The following is an 11,200-nucleotide window of genomic DNA, read 5'->3' as shown; positions in this document are numbered from 1 at the left end:
AAATTTGTGGGAAACAGCTAAAATCGTGCTGGAAGGGAAATGTATACCACTAAGTGTATACATTAGAAAAGGAAAGTTTCAAATTAATAATTTAATTTCCCACCCCAAGAACCTAGAAAAAGAACAAAATTAACTAAAGCAAGCAGAAGGAAGGAAATAACAATAAGAGCAGGAATCAATGATACTGAAAAGAGAAAAATAAGAAAGAATGTCAGGTTTTTTAAAAGTTAGTACTTTGAAAAGATCAATAAACTTGGCAAATGTCTAGCAAAACTGACAAACGATTAAGGGAGAAAACCCAAATCATCAATATCAGGAAGGAAACTGGAGATATCACTCTCCTTGCAGACATCCAAAGGATAAGAGGCTGACGCATGCAGAGGACAGAACCCAAAAAGGCACACACCTGGGCTGCCTGGTGTTCAAGCTGGAGGCTGCTCAGTGTTCTAGGACAAATCTGACACTTTGTAACAATGCTTGAAATAAACACCAGCCATCTCTATGAGCAACAGGTTCAGCTCTTGGCAGACACATGTAACCCTATTGATGAAAATGACAATAAAATTGGGGCTGAGACCGAGAAGAATTGTCACCTGAATGAGAACACTGAAAGAGGATTATTGCATTGGACTTTTAGTGTCTTCTTATTCAACACCAAAAATAAGCTCCTGCTAGAGGAAAGCTCATATGCTAAGATTTCCTTTCCAGGTTGCTTTACCAATACTTGTTGTGGTCATCCATTAGGTAATTCAGGCAAGCTTGAGGAAAGTGATGACCTTGAAGTAAGGCAAGCAGTGCAGAAGCATCTGAAAGCTGAGTTAGGAATCCCCATAGAAGCAGTTCCTCCAGAAGAAATTAATTATTTAACATGAATTCACTATGAAGCTCAGTCTGTTGGTATCTGGGGTGAACACGAAATTGATTACATTTTATTTGTGAGGAAGAATGTCACTTTGAGTCTAGATCCCAATGAGATTAAAAGCTATCTCAAAGGAAGAACTAGAAGAACTTCTGAAAACAGCAGCTACTCGTAAAATAAGAGAACATCATGGTTTCAAATTATTGTAGAGGCTTTTCTTATTAAACGGTGGGATAACTTAAATCATTTGAATCAGTTTGTTTACCACAAGAAAATACATAGAATGTGAATGTAGAGATGAGTGATTACTGAAAAAATTCTCTACTTGGTAAATTTAAAATGATTGTTTTGTTTTAAATTTGGTTCCGTATTAGGGGAACTCTCATATAATACATTGATACTTTACAACTTGTGTGGAAAAAAGAATTAACTTACAACTTTGTATTACACAACCAGGATATATGCTCTGTTTGTAGAAGATGTTTATGAGGGAGGTTATTGTAAAATGAGAGCAAATAAAACTTAATTTAACCTGTTCGGAAAAAAAGGATAATAAGGGAATCCAATGAACAATTCTATACACATAAATCTGACAAATTAGATGATATGAAGCAATTCCTTGAAAAACTCAAACTACTACAATACTAAATAATTACTTCAAAGATCATTGTGTTAACCCTAAAACTATTAAGACAATTGAATTCATAATTAACAATCTCCCAGAAAGGAAATCTGCAGGTCCAGGTGGTGTCACTGGAGAATTCTACCAAACATATAAAAAAGAATAGATGCCAACTATACAGAATCATTTCAGAAAATAGAAGAGGAATGAACACGTCCCAGTTCGGAACTAGAAAAACACGGTACAACAGAAGCAACAAAGCCTGGTGTCCCTCATGAATATAGTATAAAAATCTTTAGCAAAATATTAACAAATAGAATCCTACAATATGTAAAAAGAATTAGACTCAGTACCAATAGGATTTTATTTCAAAGATGCAATGCTGGCTTAGTATTTGAAAAGCAATTGTTGCAATCCACTATAATGCAGACTAAAAAAGAAAAATCACATGATTGTGTAGTCAAGTCAGATGCTCTACCCCGAGCTATACCCCTGAGAAAAATCACATGATTGTACCGAACAATGCAGAAAAAGCAGTTAACGAAATTCAGTATTCATTCATGATTTTTGCAAACTCTCAAAAAATTAAGAATAGAGAGAAACTTCCTCTACTTGATAAAGAACGTCTACAAACACACTGAGGCTAACATTATACTTAATATTACAAGTGAATGACTGAATGTTTTCTCCCTAAGGTTGAGAACAAAGTAAAGATGTCTACTCTAACATTCTTATTCAACATAGTGCTGGAAGTTCTATCGAGCCATTGCAAAAAGGCAAGAAAAGGAAACGAAGGGCCACAGATCAGAGAAGAAACTCATGAACCAGCCCCTATTTGCAGATGACACATGGTCTACATATAAAACCACAAAGAACCTGAAGAGAAAAAACTCCTAGAACTAATAAGTGAGCTCAGCAAGGTCACAGATACAAAATAAACATAAAGAAACCAATTGTATTTCTATGTACCAGCAATAAACACATGGACACATGGCCTTTCAATGGAAAGTAAAAATGCAATACCATTAAAATTGATCAAAAAAAAAAAGAAACAGTACGAATGAAACAAATCATACATAGGACTTGTGAGGCAGAAATTACACAATGTTGATGAAAAAAGAGATAATTTAAATAAACAGGGAAACATATGGTGTTGATGGATTGGAAGACTCAAATAGGAAAGATGCCAATTCTCCCCAAAACTGATAAACAGGTTTAACAAAATTTCTATCATAATCTCAGCAAAAGTTTTTGTAGATATAAACAAGACTATTCCAAAAGATATATGAAGAGGCAAAGGAATGAGAATAGCTATAATTTTAAAAAAGAAGAAGAATATGGGAAGAATCAGTGCCCAATTTCAAGACTTATATAACTACATTAATCAAGACTGTGTAGTATTGGCAGAGGGATAAACATGTATATCATGGGACAAACTAAAGAACCCAGAAGTCAACCCATGCAAATATGTCCCACGGACTTTTGACAAAGTTGCAAAAGCCATTTAATGGTGTAAAGATAGCTTATCAGCAAATGGTGCTGGAGCAATTGGACATCCAAAGGCAAAATAAAATGAGCCTCAACCTAAATCTCAAACATTGTACAAAAATTAACCCAAAATGTGTCATGGGCTTAAAATTAAAAAGTAAAACTATAAAACTTTTAGGAAATGCATAGGAGAAAATATACGTGATATAGCTTTTGTCAAACAGTGCTTAAATAGATATCAAAAGCACAGTTAATAACAGAAAAGAATTGATACATTAGACTGCATCAAAATTCAAAACTTTTCCTCTGTGAAAGATCCTATTAAGATCCTATTAAGACAAGTTACAGATTAGGAGAAAATACTTGTAAGACACACATCTGACTAAGAACCTATCTAGAATATATAAAGAACTGTCAAAACTCAACAGTAAAAAAGAAAAAAAAATCCTTTAAAAAACAGGCAAAAGCGATGAAGAGACATTTCATTGAAGAAGATATATAGGTGCAAATGAGCACATAAAAATATGCTCAACATCATTAGCCATAGAAATGCAAATTAAATAAGATGCATAGCCATGAGATACCACTGCATACCTATCACGATGGCTAAAATTTAATAATAGTGATAACACCACATGCTAACAAGGATGTTGAGAAACTGAATCACTCATACATTGCTGGTAAGAATGCAAAATGACATAGTCACTCTGGAGCTCTGGAAAACAGTTTGAAAATAAAACAGTTTGAAATAAAACAATTTGAAAATAAAAAACTAAACATACAACGACAATACAACTTAGCAGTTGCTCTCTCAAGCATTTATTCTAGAGAAATGAAGATTTATTTTCACACAAAAATCTGTACAGAATGTTCAACTTTATTTGTAATAACCAAAACCTGAGAAGAACCCAGGTATCCTTCACTGAGTGAATGGTTAAATGAATGTGTTACATACGTAACAATATAAAGAAATGAACTATTGGTACACAAAACATATATGGATGTCCAGAAAATTATTCTGAGTGAAAAAATGTCACACACCATAGGATTCATTTATATAACATTTTTGAAATTACGAAATCACCGAAATGTTGGCAAGTGGCACTGCAGAAAATTTGTAAAATAAATAAAAAGTCCTAGAAATGGAGAACAGATTAGTGGTTGCCACATTTCAGGTGGGTGCACAGGGGAAGGAGGAGGGTGTGGCTACAAAAGGGCAAACGGAGGTGTCCTCATGGTGATGAAAGGTTCTGTGCCTTGACTGTGTCAATGTCCGTGCCCTAGGCATGGTATTGTTCTATAGATTTGCAAGATGTTACCATGGGGGGAAACTGCATAAAGTAACATGTGATCCCTCTGTATTGATCAGTATCAATCACTCTGTATTTGCTTTTACAACTGCATATCAACCTACAATTATTTCAAAATTAAAAGTTCAATTTTTTAAAAAGTTAATGACAACTCTTTGGTGTCCAAAGCTGAATAGGAATTTAAAAAAAAAAAAAAAAAGATTTTTGTCACTTTTACTGCTTCCCGTCTACAATCTCCTGCAGCTGGAAGGTGTTTGTCTTTCATGAACATTTTGCAAAGACTCTGAACAAATTATTATACTTACTTGGGCATTAAACACCAGTCTTTCCTCTCAGCAGTATAATGGGTTCCTTGGTTTAGAGATCATAGAAAGCTTGACTAAAAAGGGCAGTATAGACAAGGGCCAAACACTAGCCTACGTTTAGAGATGCCTCCAGAATCTGTGTTGCAAAACTCACTTAACCTCTTTGGTCTCAATTTCTCCACCTACAAAATGGACCTGAATGTTGCCATTGCATTATAAACCAAATTCTATGGAATTAACATTATGCCATGACGAAGATATATCATCCTGTTTCATGCCTGCTCTTTAATGAGCCTTTAGTCAAAGAAGCACTTGGTTATGTTTTTTTTTTCTTTTCCTTGTGTCAAAGGCCCCATATGTAGGTGAGCACCTCTGTCCCTCCACTGAGCCCCACTCCCTTGCCAACTGGAAGGACTCCCCCACATCCTCCACACAGCTCCCCACATGACACAAGCAGGGGTAAATGGCCTTCGGTGAGCAGGAATGTGCATGATCTAAGAACAAACCCAATAATCTCAATAATAATAATAATAATAATAGTTTCCATTTATGGGGTGTTTATTACATAAGTTCTATTTTAAGAACTTTATAGGGTTTATTATCTTATTTCATTTTTTTTTTTTTGAGACAGAGTCTAACTCTGTTGCCCAGGCTAGAGTGCAGTGGCATGATCCCGGTTAACTGCAGCCTCCACCTCCTGGGTTCAAGCAATTCTCCTGCCTTGGCCTCCCAAGTAGCTAGGATTGCAGACACGTGCCACCATCCCAGCTAATTTTTTTTTGGAATTTTTTTTTTTTTTTTTTTTTTTAGTAGAGACAGGGCTTTACCATGTTGGCCAGGCTGGTCTCCAACTCCTGACCTCAGGTGATCTGCCCGCCTTGGCCTCCCAAAGTGCTGGGATTACAGGCATGAGCTACCATGCCTGTCCCAGAGTTTAGTTTTTTAAAGCAGCTGAAGGCAATGAGCTTTACTCTAGGCATATAATACAGAGCAGCAGCCCCATGCCCAGCAGCAGGCCGTACACACACAGATGCAGCAGCTCCAGAGAGCAGGGCGCTCTCCAGGCCTCCTCAAGCCCACTGAAGGCTGCCTGCCACGGACTGCGCTCCAACAGAGCCTGAGAAAGGTCAGCTCTTGGGCCAGAACTGCACCAGGAAAGTTCTCCCACCACCAGGTCACCAGCCAGAGCAACTGTGGGTCCCAGGACAACTGCAGCTGATTTCAAAGACTCTCTTAGAATCCAAATTCTCATTTAAAGGCAAAGATACAATATTACATTTTATCTCTTTCTCTGACTCATTGTAATAAGCAAAAGCTCACTGTCCATATTCAAAGTCGATATGTCACCCCTTACTATGGAAGATTCTGGCCCTACTGCTCACTCTAGCCTAATGTTCAGTGACTCAGTGCCAGGAGGTTGCCAGTGCCCTTTGGGAGTTATTCCCTGGTAGCCAATAGAAAGCGTGACGAATCGTCAAACTCCTCGTCTGCTGGTGTCTCCTTATTTGCAATCATACCTCCTTGGATTAGGAACACCTGGTTGCCCAGATCACATTAAGGGAGATGAAGAGGTTCTCCGTGCCCCATGCTGGGCCCTGGAAATACCACCCATGGGTTAACATGGTCCATGGAAGAGCAGGGGCATCCTCTGGGAGAGTTCCACCTCTCAGTGTGTCCAGGACTGAGGCTGCAACTCAGCAGCAGCAGCACACGTGCAAAAATAAACAACGAAATCAGCGATGGAGGAGTGAGACCACAGAAACTGGGCGGGCAGCAGATGCAGACACAGCCATCCTATGCATTTAGAGTCTGGGAGCTGCAAAAGCTTAAGGCAAGCTTGTTTTATGGTTCTATAGGAGCCAAATATGACATTTAAATGATCCATTCCATTAATAGTGTATCATTGTGTCAACCTGGAATGCATTTGAATCAAAAGCCCCCCCTCAAAATGGTCTCCTTTGTTGTATTTTCTTGTTGGCTCATTTTATCAACATCTGCTATGTTTAGACAATATGAATTAAAACTAAGGAATGCTGTTTGTACTCAACTACTTTTGTTGAGAGTGTAACATCCCAAGATTGGCAGTGTTTATGTAAATCAGTGTGGCTGACACAGCCATCATAAACAAATGAGGAAAATATAACAAACACATTGTTCACGCAGGAAATGTTTGTTTTGAGAGTTGGCTTTGGTCTCACCAGATTGATGAAGAGGTGCTGATACCACAGATCTGTGCTGCGCTGTGCACCAGGCCACTTCCACTTGCAGGCCAGGCAAGGCTTCCCTGCCCCGGAGCCTGCAGAGGCAGAACAGGGCCCCAAATCTCACCCTTGACCCACCGAGGCAGCTGTTGAGGTTCTCCAGCTGAAGCTTGAGTAGTTAGATGGATTTTGCACTGTGTGGTGCCACAGATAACTGGTGTACACACTGCAGCTGCACTCGGGAGTCCCCCACAGCCAACTGCACACCATCACACAGCACTAGGAATGGGAAAGGCTTCAGCAAGGCCCTTCTGACTCTAGGTCTTCATTCTCATTCAGAAAGAAGAGGTGATGGAGAAATAATCACGAGTGCACAAAGACACGTATATTCAATGATACTCACAGCAGCATTGTTTATACAGACAAAAGGCCAGAAACAGCCTCCACATCCACCACAAGGGCATTGACTAAGCAGATGGTGGTGCAGCCAAATCTTAGCATGCCACGCAGCTGTGAAGGAGTGTGAGGTGTGAGCTATGTACCAAGAGTCTCCAGCTGTCATAGATGAGTGCACAAACATGCAAGATGGCAGAAAACTCGCTCCCATTTGCATTCGTTAAAAGAGGGTTTGTATTTGCCTATATAGGTTTAGGATATTATTTCCAGAAGGATCTCAAGCAACTGGTGGATACCTGGAGGGAGTGGTACTGGAGGACCACAAGTTTAAAATCTAAGGAAGCCTTGCTTGTTATTTTTATGCTGCTTTATACTGTTAAATTTTTTTATTATGTGTATGCATTACATAAAATATTCCTTAGAGAAATAAAGGAAGGATTCACTACAATGTCTGTAATCAAAAAGACGGGTAATAACAAAGCCATGGATGTAGAAAAATTGGAATCCACATATATTCCTGGTGGGAATGGAAACTGCTGCAGCCACTTTGGAAAACAGTCTGGCAGTTCCTCAAAAGCTTCAACATAGAATGACCATCTGACCCAGCAATTCCACTCCTATGTATATACCCGCCAGAAATGAAAACACATGTCCACAGAGATGCTTATGTGCGAATGTTCACAGCAGCACTGCTTATGACAGCCAAGAAGTAAAAACAGCCCAAATGCCCCTCAACGGATGAATGGATAAACAAAATATGTTATATTCATGCAATATATTCATGAATAAAAGAGTGAAGTACTGACAAGTCCACATGGATGAACCTAGAAAACATTATGCCAAGTGAAAGAAGACAGTCACAAAAGGCCACGTATTATAGGATTCCATGTATACGAAATGTCCAGGACAGGTGAATCCATGGAGATAGGAAACAGAATAGTACTTGCAAGGGGCTGGGAGGAATATGGAAAGGGGAGTGATTGTTTAATAGGTAGAGAGTTTCCCTCCGGGGTGATGAAAATGCTCCAAAATTGACAATGGTGATGGTGGTGCAGTTATGTGAATATACTAAAAATCAACGAACTGCACACCTTAAATAAGTGAGTTTCATGGTATGTTGATCACATCTTGATAAAGCTCTTTTTAGTTTTTTGTTTGTTTTTAAATTCTCATTTATTTATTTTTTAATTTTTTAACTTTTATTTTAGGTTCAGAGGTACATGTGCAGGTTTGTTATATGGGTAAGTTTGTGTCATGGGGGTTAGTTGTACAGATTATTTTGTCACTGGCATACTAACCATGGTGGCTGACAGTTTTTTACTTTTTTCTGAACCTCTCCCTCCTCCTATCCTCCTCCCTCAAGTAGGCCCTAGTGTGTGTTGTTCCCCTCTATGTGTCCATGTGTTCTGATTATTTAGCTCCCATTTATAAGTGAGAACATGTGGTATGTGGTTTTCCGTTCCTGCATTAGTTTGCTAAGGGTAATGGTCTCCAGCTCCATCCAAGCTCCTGCAAAAGACATGATCTCATTCTTTTTTATGGCTGCATAGTATTCCATGGTGAGTCTATCATTGATGGGCATTTAGGTTGATTCCATGTCTTTGCTATTGTGAACAGGGCTGCAGTGAACATACACATGCGTCTTTATGGTAGAATGATTTATATTCCTTTGGGTATATACCTAATAATGGGACTGCTAGGTCAAGTGGTAGTTCTGTTTTTAGGTCTTTGAGGAATCACCACACTGCTTTCCACAGTGGCTGAACTAATTTACATTCCCACCAGCGGTGTATAGCATTTCCTTTTCTCCACAACCTCACCAGCATCTGTTATTTTTTGACTTTTTAACAATAGCCATTCTGACTAGTGCTAGATTGTATCTCATTGTGGTTTTGATTTGCATTTCTCTGGTGATTAGTAATTCCAAGCATTTTTTCACATGCTTGCTGACCTCATGTATGTCTTCTTTTGAAAAGTGTCTGCTCACATCCTTTGCCCATTTTAATAGGGTTGATTGCTTTTTGCTTGTACCTTTAAGTTCCTTATAGATTCTTATAGACCTTTATCAGATGGATAGTTTGCAAAAATTTTCTCCCCTTCTGTAGGTTGCCTATTTACTCTGTTGATAGTTTCTTTTGCTGTGCAGAAGCTTTTTAGTTTAATTAGATCCCATTTGTCAATTTTTGCTTTTGTTGCAATTGGTTTTGGCATTTCCGTCATGAAATCTTTGGCAGTTCCTATGCCCAAATGATATTCCCTAAGTTATCTTTCAGAATTTTGAGAGTATTAGGTTTTACATTTAGGTCTTTAATCCATCTTGAGTTGATTTTTGTATGTGGTATAAGGAAGGGGTCCCGTTTCAGCATTCTGCATGTAGCTAGCCAGTTATCCCAGCACCATTTATTGAACAGGGAATCTTTTTCCCCATTGATTGTTTTTGTCAGCTTTGTCAAAGATCAGATGGTTGTAGGTGTGCGGCCTTATTTCTGGACTCTCTATTCTGTTACATTGGTCTATGTGTCTATTTTTGTACAAGTGTCATGCTGTTTTGGTTATTGTAGCCTTAAAGTACAGTTTGAAGTCAGGCAACATGACTTCTCCAGGTTTGTTCTTTTTGCTTAAGATTGCCTTGGCTATTCGGGCTCCTTCTTTGGTTCCATATGAATTTTAAAATGGTTTTTTCTGTTCTATGAAGAATGTCTTTGGCAGTTTGATAGGAATACCATTGAATATAAATTGCTGTGGGCAGTATGGCCATTTTCACAATACTGACTCTCCCTGCCCATGACCATGGAGTGTTTTTCCATTTGTTTGTGCCATCTCTGATTTCTTTGAGCAGTGTTTTATAATTCCCATTGTAGAGATCTCTCCCCTCCCTGGATACCTGTATTCCTAGGTGTTTTGTTCTTTTTGTGGCAATTGTGAATGGGATTGCATGCCTGATTTGGCTCTCAGCATGACTGTTGTTGGTGTATAGAAATGTTAGTGATTTTTGAACATTGATTTTGTATCCTGAAACTTTGCTGAAGTTGGTTATCAGCTCAAGGAGCTTTTAGGCAGAGACTATGGGGTTTTCTGGATATAGAATCATGTTGTCTGCAACAAGGGATAGTTTGACTACCTCTCTTCCTATGTGGATGCTGTTTATTTCTTTCTCTTGCCTGATTGCTCTGGCAAGGACTTCCATTACTATGCTGAATAGAAGTGGTAAGAGAGGGCATTCTTGTCTTGTTCTGATTTTCAAGGGGAATGCTTCCAAAATAAAGCTGTTTTTTGAAAGCAAGCATTAAAATATCCTAAAAATGAAAAAAAGAAGAAAGAAAGAAAGAAAGAAAGAAAGAAAGAAAGAAAGAAAGAAAGAAAGAAAGAGGGAGGGAGAGAGGGAAGGAAGGAAGGAAGAAAGGAAGGAAAGAAAGAAAGTCAAACAAGTGTTTCCTCCCTCTCTATTCAAAGGCACAGCCACCCTACACCTAACTATACTGCACTGTACTGTACTGTACTGTACCACACTGTACTATGCTGGACTACATTGTACTATACTACACTTACTATACTGTACTATGCCACACGAGACTGTGCTATACTATGCTGACCTGCACTGCACCATACTAACCCTGCTATGCTGTAGCATACTGTGTTGTCCTGCACTGTGTCATACAGTGCAGACTGTGTCATACAGCACTCTGTCATACGGCACTGTGCCATACATCACTCTGTCATACAGCACTGTGTCACACTGCACTGTGTCATACAGCACTGTGTCACACTGCACTGTGCCATACAGCACTGAGTCACACTGTACTGTGGCATACTGCACTGTGCTATTCAACAGTAGACTATGCTGTCTGCATTAGGCCATACTGCACCATGCCATACTCTATTCTACTCCACTATCCACAGCAAAGCTTACCACAGCACAGTGGAGACTAAGCAGAACATGCCACACTTTGCATTCATCATTTACTTCATGAACTTAGCACTTGCCTGACACCTTGTGCTCTGCTGGCACTGGGATGTCT

At 38.9% G+C, this 11,200-nt stretch overlaps 1 pseudogene; it reads left to right on the top strand.

Moving 5' to 3' along the window:
* Positions 1-437: 437 nt before the first annotated feature.
* On the top strand, positions 438-1,148 carry LOC100980797 (isopentenyl-diphosphate Delta-isomerase 1-like; annotated as a pseudogene).
* Positions 1,149-11,200: the final 10,052 nt, after the last annotated feature.

The sequence above is a fragment of the Pan paniscus genome, chromosome 7, assembly GCF_029289425.2.
Source record: "Pan paniscus chromosome 7, NHGRI_mPanPan1-v2.0_pri, whole genome shotgun sequence".
NCBI lineage: Eukaryota > Metazoa > Chordata > Mammalia > Primates > Hominidae > Pan > Pan paniscus.
The sequence above is the reverse complement of the archived record's forward strand: the minus strand, read 5'-3'. Positions and strand labels throughout refer to the sequence as shown.